The sequence below is a fragment of the Macaca fascicularis genome, chromosome 2 (assembly GCF_037993035.2).
Source record: "Macaca fascicularis isolate 582-1 chromosome 2, T2T-MFA8v1.1".
NCBI classification, from domain to species: domain Eukaryota; kingdom Metazoa; phylum Chordata; class Mammalia; order Primates; family Cercopithecidae; genus Macaca; species Macaca fascicularis.
Genome location: NC_088376.1, coordinates 108,167,628 through 108,182,146, shown reverse-complemented (window position 1 = coordinate 108,182,146; position 14,519 = coordinate 108,167,628).

The following is a 14,519-nucleotide window of genomic DNA, read 5'->3' as shown; positions in this document are numbered from 1 at the left end:
TTAATAATAACACAGAAGTAATTATCACTGCTTTCTAGGGTTATCATAAGGATTATATGAGATATTAATATGATAAGCCTTTGCTGCATGGTAGGAGCTCAATAAATTGTTGCCAAAGTAGTAATAGTAATCATGATGTCATCATAATCATCTTTAGTGTGAGTTTGGGGTGTGCTGTAAACACTTGATGTGCCTCTGGCTTCATGGTACCTTTTGAACACCATTGTTAACTTTGGGAAATAACCAGCTGTGATGGTTGGGTTTGTGTGTCCACTAGGCCAGGCTATATTACCCAGTTATTCAGTCAAACACTACCCCAGCTGTTGCTGTGGAGGAATTCTGCAGACATTGTTCATATCTACAATTACATAGAGGAGATCCTCTTGGATTATGTGGATGAGCCTCACCCAACCAGTTGAAAGGCCATAAGAGCAAAACTGAAGTTTCCTTGAGGAAGAAAAATTCCGCTGGTCCCAGTGGCTCACACCTGTAATCCCAGCACTTTGGGAGGCTGAGGCAGGCAGATCACTTGAGGCCAGTAGTTTGAGACCAGTCTGACCAACATGGAGAATCCCCATCTCTACTAAAAATACAAAATTAGCAGGGGTGGTGTGCTGAGACCAGCCCAGTCGGGGAGACCCTAACCTGGCGGTGCTAGAGGAATTAAAGACACACATGCAGAAATATAGAGGTGTGAAGTGGGAAATCAGGGGTCTCACAGCCTTCAGAGCTATCATAGCTACCATTAAATTACTCATTGTGACTGGTTGTCCTACTTTCCTCAGGTTTCGTTCCACCATCTGCGACAGCTTCCTGATCAGTCCCCAGGTGGGTGGCTGTGTTTCATGGGTGTTGCTCATGACAGTTGGGGTCTTCCTCAGCGTCAGCCTTAACATGGCTGCAACCGGGGTCCTCGGGTTTCTCCTGGAATCTCTTCCTCAGATAATTGCTCTGGAATTAGAACTTGTGCTCCCCATTGTTGTAATAAATCTCTCCCCCATAAATTTATAGGTACAGAAGTTATAATTGGTTGAATAGTCCCAGGTTGTCCATCGGGCCCTTCGCATTGCAAAATATAACTACTTTGATATACTTCAGGGGCTTTACCAACACTCTGCAGCAGAAGCATGTCCTTAAGGCACAGATCGCTCATGCTATTGTCTGTGGTTTAAGAATGCCTTTAAGCAGTTTTCCACCCTGGGTGGAATAAATAACTATGAGAAATTCCAGACCTGTGAGGATAAACTGTTCCCAGCTGCATTGGACAGCTTAATGAGAGACACCTTGCCCCACCAATCTGCTTTTGTCAGAACAGTATCCCCTCCTTCCCTGTTTGAAGAGGCTCTGCCTGCCTTGCTTGAGGTTCTCGAATGTCACACTCACAGAAGTTACTTGGCTTGGGAAAGTCAAATCTCTGCAGGTTCCCTTCACCCCTGCCACCGTCACTGTCTTTTGACCTATAAGCAAAATCAGACCCCAGCAGTCACAGGAGCCAAATACAAAGTCTGTCCTGGGAAGAAGGGGCATCTATATTAAAAGAATTGCAAGAACTTGCAAATCTGTGCCAGAAAGAAGCATAGAGGAATGCATGTTTAATGTGTTTAAAATGGATTCTAAAGATTCTAGACCAAGGAGGAGGGAACATAATTTAGTTAGGGCTGAATTTATCAGTAGAAGAAATGCTCTGGCCAGAGAGATTCTGTGTTTAATATACTATCTTGAGCTGATGGTTGCAGTTCTAATTACTCTTTCTAATTGATTAGTTGAGTTAATCCTGAATCCAGTGGCAACCAACATAAAATTAAGTTTCAGAAATTCTATGACATAATGTAGAATAGTGGGTCTCAAACCTAGCTACACATTAGGATCACCTAAGCTTTTCAAAATACTGATGCCAAGGTCTCACCCCAGACCAATTAAATCAGAATATCCATGGACAGGGCCTGAGCAGCGGTATCTTTTCAAAAGTCCCCAGGTGATTAAAATATGTATCCAATGTGTAATGCAGAGGAATGAGATAAATGTAGAACTAGATTAATTCTATGAGATCCACTTACCCTTCCCTAACTATGTCTCTGGAAAGGGCCCTGAAGATATGCTCTTTGCCAAATATTGAGAATTACATTGATAGGGAAATAAACAATCTTTGAGAGGTGCTGTTGTAGCTCTTACATACAGGTGGGGTGTGCTAGTGGGAGAGACTGCATTAAAATGAGTTCCTTAACATGGGAGCAGGGCAGGAGGAAGGGGTGAAAGGATACAGAGATGGCTGCGCCAAGAGGTGGCGCCCAGCTTCCAGAAGATGCTTCAGGGTCACAGCAATCAGCAGAGAAGCTGAGGCGGCACTCAGAATACCCTAACCCAGAGCTTTTTGGAGTAGCTAATTGAGCACGGGGTTCTTAGGACTACAATAGATTGGCCTCTACCTATGGTCCTACTTGATCCTTATAACCATAAACCTCTAGTTTGGTCAGTTAGAGCTTAACTTGAGGCACCAGAACAGTTCCCAGATCTGAGTTATTTAAAATACTCAAGGCCCCTTGATAATATGATAATATCAGAAGTATGTACATTAAATCTTACACATAGCCTGGGAGAAACTGCCTTCTTCCAATGGCCCTGGAAGCTCAGCGAGAGAGCTGCGAAGCCCCATAATCTGCTCTTGTTGGGAAGTATCCCTTCCTCCCTGTTTAGAGGCTCTTCTTGCCTTGCTTGAGGCCCTGTAATGATATCACTCAGAGAAGTTACTTTTATGGGAAAATCTGCATCTCATCAAGCTCCCCTCAAGCCCCACTATCACTAAATTCCCAGAATGACTCATGGCCACAGATCAGGGTAACTGTACTTAGGGAAAGAAAGATCACTTAAGAAGAATTGAACATCTTTTCTGAGAGACACAGCACTCCACTATGGTCTTTTGGGACCAGAAATCATTAGTCCACCTTAGTCAGCCCACTGACATCTTAAACACTCATATCCTAGCACATAGTGCCTCACTTCTCAGTTCCTGAGTGTATAGCTGGACTAGACATATTCAACAAGAAGCAGAACCTTGACTCTGACCGTATAGTAGAATACTGACTCTATGACCTCAGACTAAAGGCAATTATAGTAGACAGAGCCATGAGGGAGCCCCTGGAGCTTCTCTTCCATTCCAAAACTATAAACCAAAAAAACCATGCATCCATGAGGAAATTGGTTAATATTAACTAAAAATTAATATTTAAGATATTCAAAGATGTGGAAGATGTAGGAGTGTTGAGTTCAATCATATCCCTCCATTTAACTAATCAATTTCAACCTGTGAAGATAAAAGATGGGTGTTGAATAACAAAAACAAATTATCGTAAGCTTAATTAAGGGCAGACCACAACTGTAATTTAATTACTGTTTAAATATAGATCTTTATTTCAGCAAATAAACATAGTCTCTGGAACTGTGGCTACTCATCTGTAAAAAAAAAAAAAATTCTTTATTCTACTAAGCAGAGAAAAACTGCAAGCAGTTTGTTTCCACTTGACGGGAACAGTAGTATACCTTCACCATTTTGACTTTGGGCTATGTCAACTCTCACTCTGATCCAAAATTTGTTCTACAAGAATCTTGCTAATTTCAACATCCCGCAAGATATCATATGTTACATTGATGATATCATGCTTACAGAATCCAAACAGCAGGAAGTAGCAGGCATTCTAGAGTCCTTGGCAAGACACATGGATGCCAGAAGGTGAGAAATAAATCCCATGAACATACTAACTCTTGACACCTTGGTGAAGTTTCTGGGTATACAGTGATCTGGGAAATAATGTAATGATTCCTTTAAAATGAAAGACAAATAGTTGTACCCAATACTAAGAAAAGGACACAGTAAGTTGTGTGCGGTGGCTCATACCTGCAATTCCAGCATTTTGGGAGGTCTAGGTGGGCAGATCACTTAAGCCCAGGAGTTTAAGACCAGCCTAGGCAACATGGTGAAACCCCATCTCTAAAGAAAAATACAAAAAATTAGTCAGGCATGGTGGCACATGCCTGTAGTTCCAGCTATCCAGGATGCTGAGATGGGAGGATCACCTGAGTCCAGGAGGTTGAGGCTACACTGAGCTGTTATTGAGCTACTACTACATTTCAGCCTGGGTGACAGAGCAAGACCCAGTCTCAAAACAAACAGAAACAACAACAACAACAACAACAAACCAGGGGTGAGGGTGCACAATGCTCATTGGGCTTATTTGTTTTTAAGAGGAAACACATGCTACAATTGAATGTGTTGTTCCAACTTATTAACCAAGTCACTCAAAAGACTACCAGCTTTGCATAGGGCCCAGGGTAACAGTCAGCTCTCTGGCTAGGCCAGGTTGTGGTGCAAGACGCTCTTCCTCTTGGAGCTAATAACCCAGAAGATCCATTAGTGTTCACACTGTGTATGGCAGACTGAGATGCTAGGTGAAGCATATAGCAAGCACCCATAGGATAATTACAGTGCACACTCAAGAGTTTAAGAGAGGAACCAAGTCATCCTCACAAACAGCTGTTTCCTTTTTGAGAGAGAGAGAAAAAAAAAAACTCTTGGTTTGCTTCTGAGCTTTAGTAGAGGCTGACTGCATGATCAAAGGATACCAAGTGGCCATGAGATCTAAACTTTCCATGAATAACTGAATATTATCTGATATGCTAAGTCATAAAATCAGGCAAAGTGGAAGTAGTACATATGGGATGGGTGTGAGCAGTTTTGAAACCACTGATGAGTTGCACGGGTAGGATGTTCACATTCTCCAGTGCACCTTCTCTAGTTGAGTGGCCACGTCTCCTTCAACCCACACCCTAGGCCTCATAGGAAGTTCCTGTGACCATTGACTGAGGAGATAGATGGTCAAGTGTAGCTTATAGATGGCTTTCCACTTTCTGCAAGTTTATATAAACTCATCCAGATACAACTTTAAAAGGCAGTAAGAAGGGGAAAACTGCCAGAGGGAAGAACTTTTGAGTTATCTACTTTTTCTGGAAGGAAAGATGGCCAGAGGAATGGAATTATTATGATTCATGGGCTATGGCTAATGGTTTGGCTAATTGGTCAGAAATTTGGATCCAACAATATTGGAGGATTGGCATCAGAAAATGTGAGGAAGAGGTATGTGAGGTCTCTTAGAATGTATTCAAAGTGTATGATAATATGGAGTCTCATGTGAATATTCAGAAAGAGGACTCTTCTATGGGGTATCCTCTAAAAAATGAGATGGACAATCTGACAATGGATATTAATTACCTCTGCCATTCCATTGGACTCTTGAACAAAATGGCAATAATAGCACCTACAGAGGTTATACACGGGCTCAATAACAGGGACTCCCCTCACCATACTGATCTGCCATAACCGTTTCCCCAGTTTGCCAGTAGCAAAGATCATTGTTGAGCACCTCTATGGCACCTGTATCAGGAGAATAGCATTACCTGATGGCAGATTGCTTACATACTTTCAGAGTATACGTGATAATTTAATACATTAGTATAATCTGTGAAGATCAAATCAGTGTAATTGGGATATCCATCACCTTAAATATTTGTCTTTTATTTATTTGAACGTTTAAAAAATTGAATTATTCTTTTCTAGCTATTTTGAAACATACAAATTATTGTAAACTATAGTCACCCTACTGATCTATCAAATATTAGATCATGTTTCTTCTATCGAACTGTATATTTGTGCCCATTAATCAACCTCTCTTCATTCCCCGCTCCCCCATATTCTTCCTGGCTTCTGGTAGCCATGGATGTACTCTGTCTTCATGGGATCCACCTTTTTAGCTCCCACATGTGTGGGAACATGCAATATTTGTCTTTATGTGCTTGGCTTATTTCACTTAACATAATGATCTCCAGTTCTATCCATGTTGCTGCAAATGACAGGATTTCATTCTTTTTTATGGCTCAACATATTCCATTGTGTATATGTTCTACATTTTCTTTATCTATTCATCCATTGATGAGCACTTAGGCTGATTCTATATTTTGGCTATTGTGAACAGGACTGCAATAAGCATGGAAGTGCAGATTTCTCTTTGATATACTGATTTACACCCTGTAGTAGAGTTGCTGGATAATATGACAGTTCTATTTTTAGTTTTTAAAGGAACTTTCATACAATTTTCCATGGTGGCTGTACTAATTTATAATACATTCCCATCAATAGCACACAAGAGTTCCCTTTTCTCTACATTCTTGCCAGCATTTCCTATTCCCTGTGTTTTGATAAAGACCATTTAAACTGAGGTGAAATGATATCTCATTGTGGTTTTTATTTGCATTTCCCTGATGATTAGTGATGTTGAGCATTTTTTTCATATAGCTGTTGGCCATTTGTATGTTTGATTTTGAGAAATGTCTGTTCAGATCTTTTGCCCATTTTTAAATTAAAAAAAATGTTTTGGCCGGGTGCAGTGGCTGACGCCTGTAATCCCAGCACTTTGAGAGGCTGAGGCGGGTGGATCACGAGGTCAAGACATCGAGACCATCCTGGCCAACATGGTGAAACCCTGTCTCTACTAAAGATATAAAAAATTAGCCAGGCATGGTGGCAAGCGCCTGTAATCCCAGCTACTTGGGAGGCTGAGGCAGGAGAATTGCTTGAACCCGGGAGGTGGAGGTTGCAGTGAGCCGAGATAGCACCATTGCATTCCAGCCTGGGCAAAAAGAGCGAAACTCCGTCTCAAAAAAAAAAAAAAAAAAAATTTTTTTTTTTTTGGGCTATTGAGTTGCTTGAGATTCTATATTCTGGTTATTAATATCTTTGTCAGATGGCTAGTTTGCAAATATTTTCTTCTATTTTAAGGATTGTCTCTTCACTTTGTTGATTGTTTCTTTTGCTGTGAAGAAGGTTTTTGGCTCAATATAATCTCATTTGTCTATTTTTGTTTTGGTTTCCTGTGCTTTTGAGGTCTTACACAAAATATATTTGCCTAGACTGGTGTCCTGGAATGTTTCCCCCATGTTTTACTTTAGTAGTTTTATGGTTTCAGGTCTTAGATTTAAGTCTTTAATCCATTTTGATATGATTTTGTATATGATGAGGGATAAGGGCCTAGTTTTATTCTTCTACATATGGATATCCAGTTTTTCCAGCACCACTTATTGAAGAGACTGCCCTTCCCTTGTTGGATGTTCTTGGTGCCTTTATCAAAAATGAGTTGACTGTAAATACTGGACTTATATCTGGGTTTTTTATTCTGTTTCATTGGTGTATGTGTTTGTTTTCATATCAGTACCGTGCTGATTTCGTTACTATAGTTTTGTAATATAATTTGAAGTCAAATAGTGTGATCCCTTCAGCTTTGTTCTTTTTGCTCAGGATTACTTTGACTATTCAGGGTCTTTTGTCATTTCATATAAATTTTAGGATTTTTTTTTCATTTCTGTGAAGAATGTCCTTGGTATTTTGATAGGTATTTAATTAAATCTGTAAATTTCTTTGGGTAGTATTGTCATTTTAACAACATTAATTATTACAATCCATGAACATGGAATGTCTTTCCATTTTTGGTGCCCTTTTCTGTATTTTTCATCAGTGTTTTACAGTTTTCCATGTATAGAACTTGCATTTCTTTGGTTAAGTTGGTTCCTAGGCATTTTATATTATTTGCATTTATATATTATTGTAAATGGAATTGCTTTCTTGATTTCTTTTTCATATTGTTTGTTCTTGGTGTACGTAAATTCTACTGATTTTTGTGTGTTGATTTTTTGTCCTGCAAATTTACTGAATTTATTTATCAGTTCTAACAGTTTTTTTGGTGGGATCTTTAGATTTTTCTGAACATAAGATCATGTCATCTGTGAACAAGGCTAATCTGACTTCTTCCTTAGCAATTTAGATGCCCTTTATTTCTTCCTCTTGTGTAATTGCTCTGGCCAGGACTTCCAGTATTATGTTGAATAAAAGTGATGAGAATGTGCATCCTTGTCTCATTCCAGATCTTAGAGAAAAGGCTTTCAGTTTTTTCCTGTTGAACATGACATTATGACTCATGTGTTTGTCATAAATGGCCTTTTTTGAGGTATGTTCCCTTTGATGAGAACTTTTATCATAAAGGGATATTGAATGTTATCAAATGTTTTTTCAGCATCTATTGAAATAATCATATCATTTTTGTTCTTGATTCTGCTAATGTGATGTATCAATTTGTTGACTTGGATGTGTCGAACCATCCTTGAATCTCTGAGATAAATCCCTCTTGATCATGGTGAATGATATTTTTAATGTGTCATTCAGTTTTGTTAGTATTTTGTTGAGGATTTTGGCAACTATGTTCATCAGGAATATTGCCCTGTACTTTTCTTTTTTTTTGTCATGTCCTTGCCTGGTTTTGGTGTCAGGGTAATGCTGTCCTCATAGAAAAAGTTTGGGAGTATCTCTCATCTTCAGTTTTTTTTTTTAGGAGATAAAGTAGAATTGGTATTACTTCTTGAAATGTTTGGTAGAATTCAACAATGAAGCCATCAGGTAGGTCCTGAGCTTTTCTATGATGGGATACTTTTTCTTATGGCTTTGATCTTGTTGCTCATTGTTGGTTTGTTGAGGTTTTCTATTTCTTCATGGTTCAATCTTGGTTGGCGGTATGCGTCCAGGAATTTATTCATTTCTTCTAGGTTTTTCCATTTGTTGGTGTATAGTTGTTCATAATAGTCTGTAATGAGTCTTTGTACATCTGTGGTCTCATTTTTTATATTTCCTTTTTCACTTCTGATTTTATTTATTTGGGTCTTATCTTTTTTTCTTAGTTATTCTAGCTAACGGTTTATCAATTTTGATTTTTTTTCCCAAAAACCCAACTTTTCATTTTGTTGATCTCCCATATTTTTTAGTCTCAATTTCATTTATTTTTGCTCTGATCTTAACTATTGATTTCCTTCTGCTAATTTTGGGTTTAGTTTGTTCTTGCTTTTCTAGTTCCTTGAGGTATATCATTAGATTGCTTATTTGAAGTCTTTCTACCTTTTTGATATAGGCACTTAAACTTCCCTATTAGTACTGTTTTTGTTGTATCCTATAGATTTTGGTATGTTACATTTCCATTTTCATTTGTCTCAATATTTGTTTTCATTTCCTTCTTAATTTCTTAATTGACCCATTTGTCACTCGGGAGCATGCTGTTTAACTTCCATGTGTTTATGTAGTTGCTAATGCTACTCTTATTATTGATTTCTAGTTCTATTCCATTGTGGTCAGAAAATATACTTTACATAATTTCTCTTTTCCAAATTTGTTCAGGCTTGTTTTGTGGCCTAAGATGGAGGCTATTCTGGAGAATGTTCCATGTGTTGATGAAAAGAATTTGTATTCTGTACCAGTTAGATGGAATGTTCTGTAAATGTCAATTAGGCCTATTAGGTCTAGTGTACAGGTTGACACTGGTGATTTTTTTTTGTTTGTTTTTCTGTCTCAATGATCTGTTCATTATCAAGAGTGGAGTTTTAAAGTCCTCTACTCATATTGTATTGCAGTCTCTCTCCTTTTAGAGCTCCTTTTACATTAGTGTTTGCTTTATATTTTTGGGAGTTCCAGTGTTGGGTGCACAGATATTTACACTTGTTATATTCTCGCACTGACTGATCCCTTTATCATCGTATAGTGACCTTATTTGTCTCTTTTTACAGTGTTTGATTTGTAGTCTAATTTTATCTAATTATAGCTACTTCTGCTCTTTTTGTGTTTCCAATTCCATGGAATATATTTTTCCATCCCTTCACTTTCAGTCTATGAATACCTTTATAGATGAAGTGAGTGTTTTGTAGGCAGTATACAGTTGGATCTTGTTTATTTATCCATTTGACTACTCTATGCCTTTTAACTGGAGAATTGAGGCCACTTACATTCAGTGTTATTACTGACAAGTAAGGACTTACTATTACCATTTTGTTGCTTGTTTTCTGGCTGTTTTGTAACTCTTCTCCTTTCTTACTGTCTTCCTTTGTGGTTAAGTGATTTGCTCTGGTAGTATGTTTTAATTCATTGCTTTTTTTTTCTTTTTTTCTCTCCTCCTCCCTAATTCATTACTTTTTATTTTTAGTAAATCTTTTACAGATTTTTGCATTGCGGCTTACAAAAGACATCTTATTACAAGTTATTTTAGAGGGATAATGACTTATTTTAGGTCATAAAGAAAATAATATAAACTAACAAAGAAAAACGGGGAGAAACTACACTTTAATTCCATCCCCACTTTTTAACTCTATGTTGTCTCAATTTACATACTTTTATATTATCTGTCTCTTAGGTTGCCATAGGTATTATTTTCTTAGATAGATTTGTCTTTTGGGCTTCATAGTAGAGTTGTGAGGAAATTGTACCCCACAATTACAGCATTGGAGTATTCTGGGTTTTTCCATGGACTTAATTTTATCATTGGGCTTTATGCCTTCAAATGTTTTCTTTTTGTGCATTAGTCTGTTTTCCTTTCAGACTGAAGAACTTCCTTTAGCATTGCTTGTAAGACAGGTCTGGTGTTGGTGAATTCTGTCAGCTTCTGTTTGTCTAAGAAGACTTTATGTCTCCATCATATTTGAAGGATATCTTTGGTGAATACAGTATTCTTGGAGAGCAGAGTTGTTTTTTTTTTTCTTTCCAGGACTTTGAAAATGTCATTCCACTCCCTGCTGGCTTGTATGGTTTCTGTTGAGAAGTCTTGTCAGGTGAATTCGAGTTCCTTTATATGTTATTTTCCTCTTTCTATTGCTACTCTTAGGATCTTCTGTTTGTCCTTGACCTTTGAGAGTTTAAATATTACATGTTTGAGTTAGTTTTATTTGGGTCAAATCTATTTAATGTTCTCTGTCCTTACTGTACCTGGATATTTTTATCTTTTTCAAGTTTTGGAAACTTCTTCTTTGAATAAGCTTTATACCTCTTTCTTTTGCTCAATGTCCTCTTGAATACCAATAATTTTTAGATTTGGTCTTTCGAGTCATTTTTTGTACCTGTCAGTCTTCATCTTTTTTCATTCTTTTTTCATGTTTGCCCTTTGACTAGGTATTTTCCAGTAGCCTGTCTTCAGGCTCCCTGATTCTTTCCTCTGCTTGATCCATTCTGCTATTGAGAGTCTCTAATGAATTTTTCAGTTTTGCAAATGTATTTCTCAGTTCCAAGATTTCTATTTGATGCTTTAGTTATTTCAATATTTTTGTTAAATTTCTATGATAAATTTCTGAATTGCTTTTCTGTGTTATCTTGGAGATTACTGAGTTTCCTTAAAATGTCTATTTTGAATTCTTGGTCAGATAATTTGCATATTGCCATCTTGTTAGCATCAGTCACTGGTTCCTTGCTTTGTCTGTTTGAGGAGGTCACAGTTTGCTGTGTGCTGTTGCTTCTTGTGGATGTATATCCATTCTTTGGGTTGAAGGATTAGTTATTTATTTTAGTCTTATCTGTCTGATTGGCTTTGGATTTTATCAGATATGTTTGCTTAAAGAGTCTTTGTAATTTACCTGTGGATTTTGTTTTTTTCCTGCTAGGTTGCCGCTAGGTTGCTGCCTCCTTTTGACACTAAATGGTACCTTAAGCCTAGATTTGCCTAGGTTCTAGTAAACAATCAGAGTGATGCCTGTCCCAAAGGGGGTATCTCAGTAGTGTGGGAAGGCTGCCTAGAGTTTTATGCCTAGAGGACCTGTGGAATGAACCTTCTACAGCATGGTGCTGCTGAACAGCCACTCTGATTTGGCATCCTCTTTGGCCAAGTTAAAAAGAGTTTCCAGGGCTGGGGATGGTAGTCCTGTCTCCCCACTTCATCTCCAGCTATTTCAGGGATATTTCTCCCTTCAGGCACTTGTGATGCTTCTCATGGGTTGAGGCAGGGACAGGTCTACTCCCAGGGAACCAAGATAGTAGAGAAACTGGGGTCCACCTTGATCTCACTTTTTCCAGTGCAGGAACCATAAGTGAAGGAGAAATGTTTTATGTGCTTGGTGCTGAGCAGATTAGGGGAAGAAGCATCACAGATATGGACATCTAAATCTCTTACCATCTGCTGGGAGTTTTTTCACTTCTCTCTGGCCCCAGAAACTGGCTCATCCTTATATTTGAGTTCTGGGATATTATTGTTAATGAGCTTGGTGCTATATATTTGTTTTTTGGTTTTATATGGAGGAGTAAAGCCAGCTTGCTTTACACCACAATTTTGGAACCAAAAGTTGAAAGGTTTTTCTCCCCTTCCATCTTGAAGGGAGCAAGGATTTGTCCTCAGGCAATAATAATCCACTCTGGATATGAATTTGCCTTCCATGGCTGTCACGTTTCATTCAGTAACATCTGCAGTAGACTTACTGAATGCTTTACTTCACCATAGTAATACCCCATGCCACATTGCATCTCAGCAAGAACTTATTTTAGAATAAAAGAAGTGAGGGGGAGGCTGAGACGGGCAGATCACGAGGTCAGGAGATCAAGACCATCTTGGCTAACATGGTGAAACCCCGTCTCTACTAAAAAATACTAAAAAAAGCTAGCCGGGCGAGGTGGCGGGCGCCTGTAGTCCCAGTTAATGTAGTCCCAGCTACTCGGGAGGCTGAGGCAGGAGAATGGTGTAAACCCGGGAGGCGGAGCTTGCAGTGAGCTGAGATCCGGCCACTGCACTCCAGCCTGGGCAACAGAGCGAGACTCCGTCTCAAAAAAAAAAAAAAAAAAAAAGAAGTGAGGAAATATGGCAATATGAAAAAATATGGCATTCACAGGTTTTAAAGAAGGTTAGAATATTTAATGAAGACTCAGTAACAGCATTCACTGAGAGAAAACTTCTTGTGAGGTTGGGCTGCTATCCTATACAATGAGCCCATGATTTGAATTAGAAACTAGTATATGACTCTGGGTCTCCCACAGGCCAAATAAACCAGTCTAGGGAACAGTGTGAGATGGTATCTCTCACTAGTACACATTAGCATTTGCAAATGCTTCATTTCCTATTTGTATTGGTTATTCTGTATTCATTCTCCCACATTCATTCTTCCACTTTTCTACTCTGCTTTAGCTCTGAAGACTGTCTCACTTGGGCTGCCATGCTGACTCATTTCTCTTTGGATCAGCCAATGACAGTACCAGCAGGTAAGCAGAGAGCAGAGGAGAGAGAGAGAGCTCAGGGTATTTCTTCTCTATTTCCTCCCTGCTTCAGCCTTGCATCTTTGTCAGGGGCTACCTTTTTCCATAGCTCTAGCTGCTGCTGGGCAATTTCACCCCAGCTCTGCTCTCACTAGACTGAGGTCACACTATTTCCTCTCCTACTCCTAGACACGGTAATGGCTTCCTGCTGTTTATTAGTCTCTGGGTGCCTCAACATCCATTGTTAGTGTCTTTAACCCTGCCCGCATCTCTTAGTGGTCCCTCAGTAAAGTCTCTACATTTAAATACAATGAATTGAATTCCGTTTCCTGCTAGGATACATTATTTCTACAATTCTGTGTTCTGCTGACTTTAAGTGCTAGTACCCAAGAGAGGAGACAAAAGAATAGTTTTATTGTATTGAAAACTGAGGCTGCCATCTGTCCATTTCAATACTTTCATGCCACTTGATGAACAGGCTAGAGGCAGGCTGCAGTGACAGGTGCTGTTTTATAATAGGGCCTGGGAGCAATTCCACCTACACCACAGGGAGATAACACCTTGTTGTTTTAGGTCCAGTGTTTAAAAAACATACACTAACGGAAGAGTTTACTAATCCCATTCAAGGAGGACCACCAAGAACTTAGATTTTTCAAAAATCAGTTTGGGGTAGCTCATTGGGTAAAGAACTCTGTTCAGCTGAGGTGCCCCTAAAGGGAAGGGAGCTATGGAATAGATATTAGAAGAAGGATGTCATAAACATCAACTAAGGCTATGTGAATGTGTTGGGCAGAAACAAAGGCTGAAGTAGCTATTTATATTTTCTACCATGTATGTATTTTAGTTCTTTTTGTTACTTTACCTATTCCCCTACTGTTTTTTATGATTTATTCCATGGGTAATAGACTATCAGAATGGGATTACAATGGACTCAGAGAAGAAATACGTATCACCCAGAGGTAATCTGGCCTTAGAGCCTGATGCAGTACCTGATGATAGTTTGAACTGACTACCTGACCTCTAGACTCCCTGTTATATAGAATATGATTCTTCCTTATTCTTTAAGCTGCCTGAACTCAGATAGTTACTGATAGTCAAACACGTCTTAACTGATACACATATGCTCCATTAAGTAAATGCAGTTAAGTCAATTACACTTGGGACAGTGCTTGGCACATGGGATCCTTCTCACTGTGAATTCTGGGATGTGGTTGTAACTGTCTGTTCCACAATGGGAGAAGTCAGTGGGGGCTGCAGTGCTCAGGGAGGTTTCATGGAGGTGGAGGTCAGGTGTGATGTTCAGCCTGGTCACAGGGAATAGTCATGTTCTAATCAGAGTCTAATCATGTTCTAATCAGAGTCTGTTGGGCAGACCTCTGATTAGAGCCATGGCAATTGTACAACAAAGGCAGACTGACCTGAATGAAGGGCAAGACAG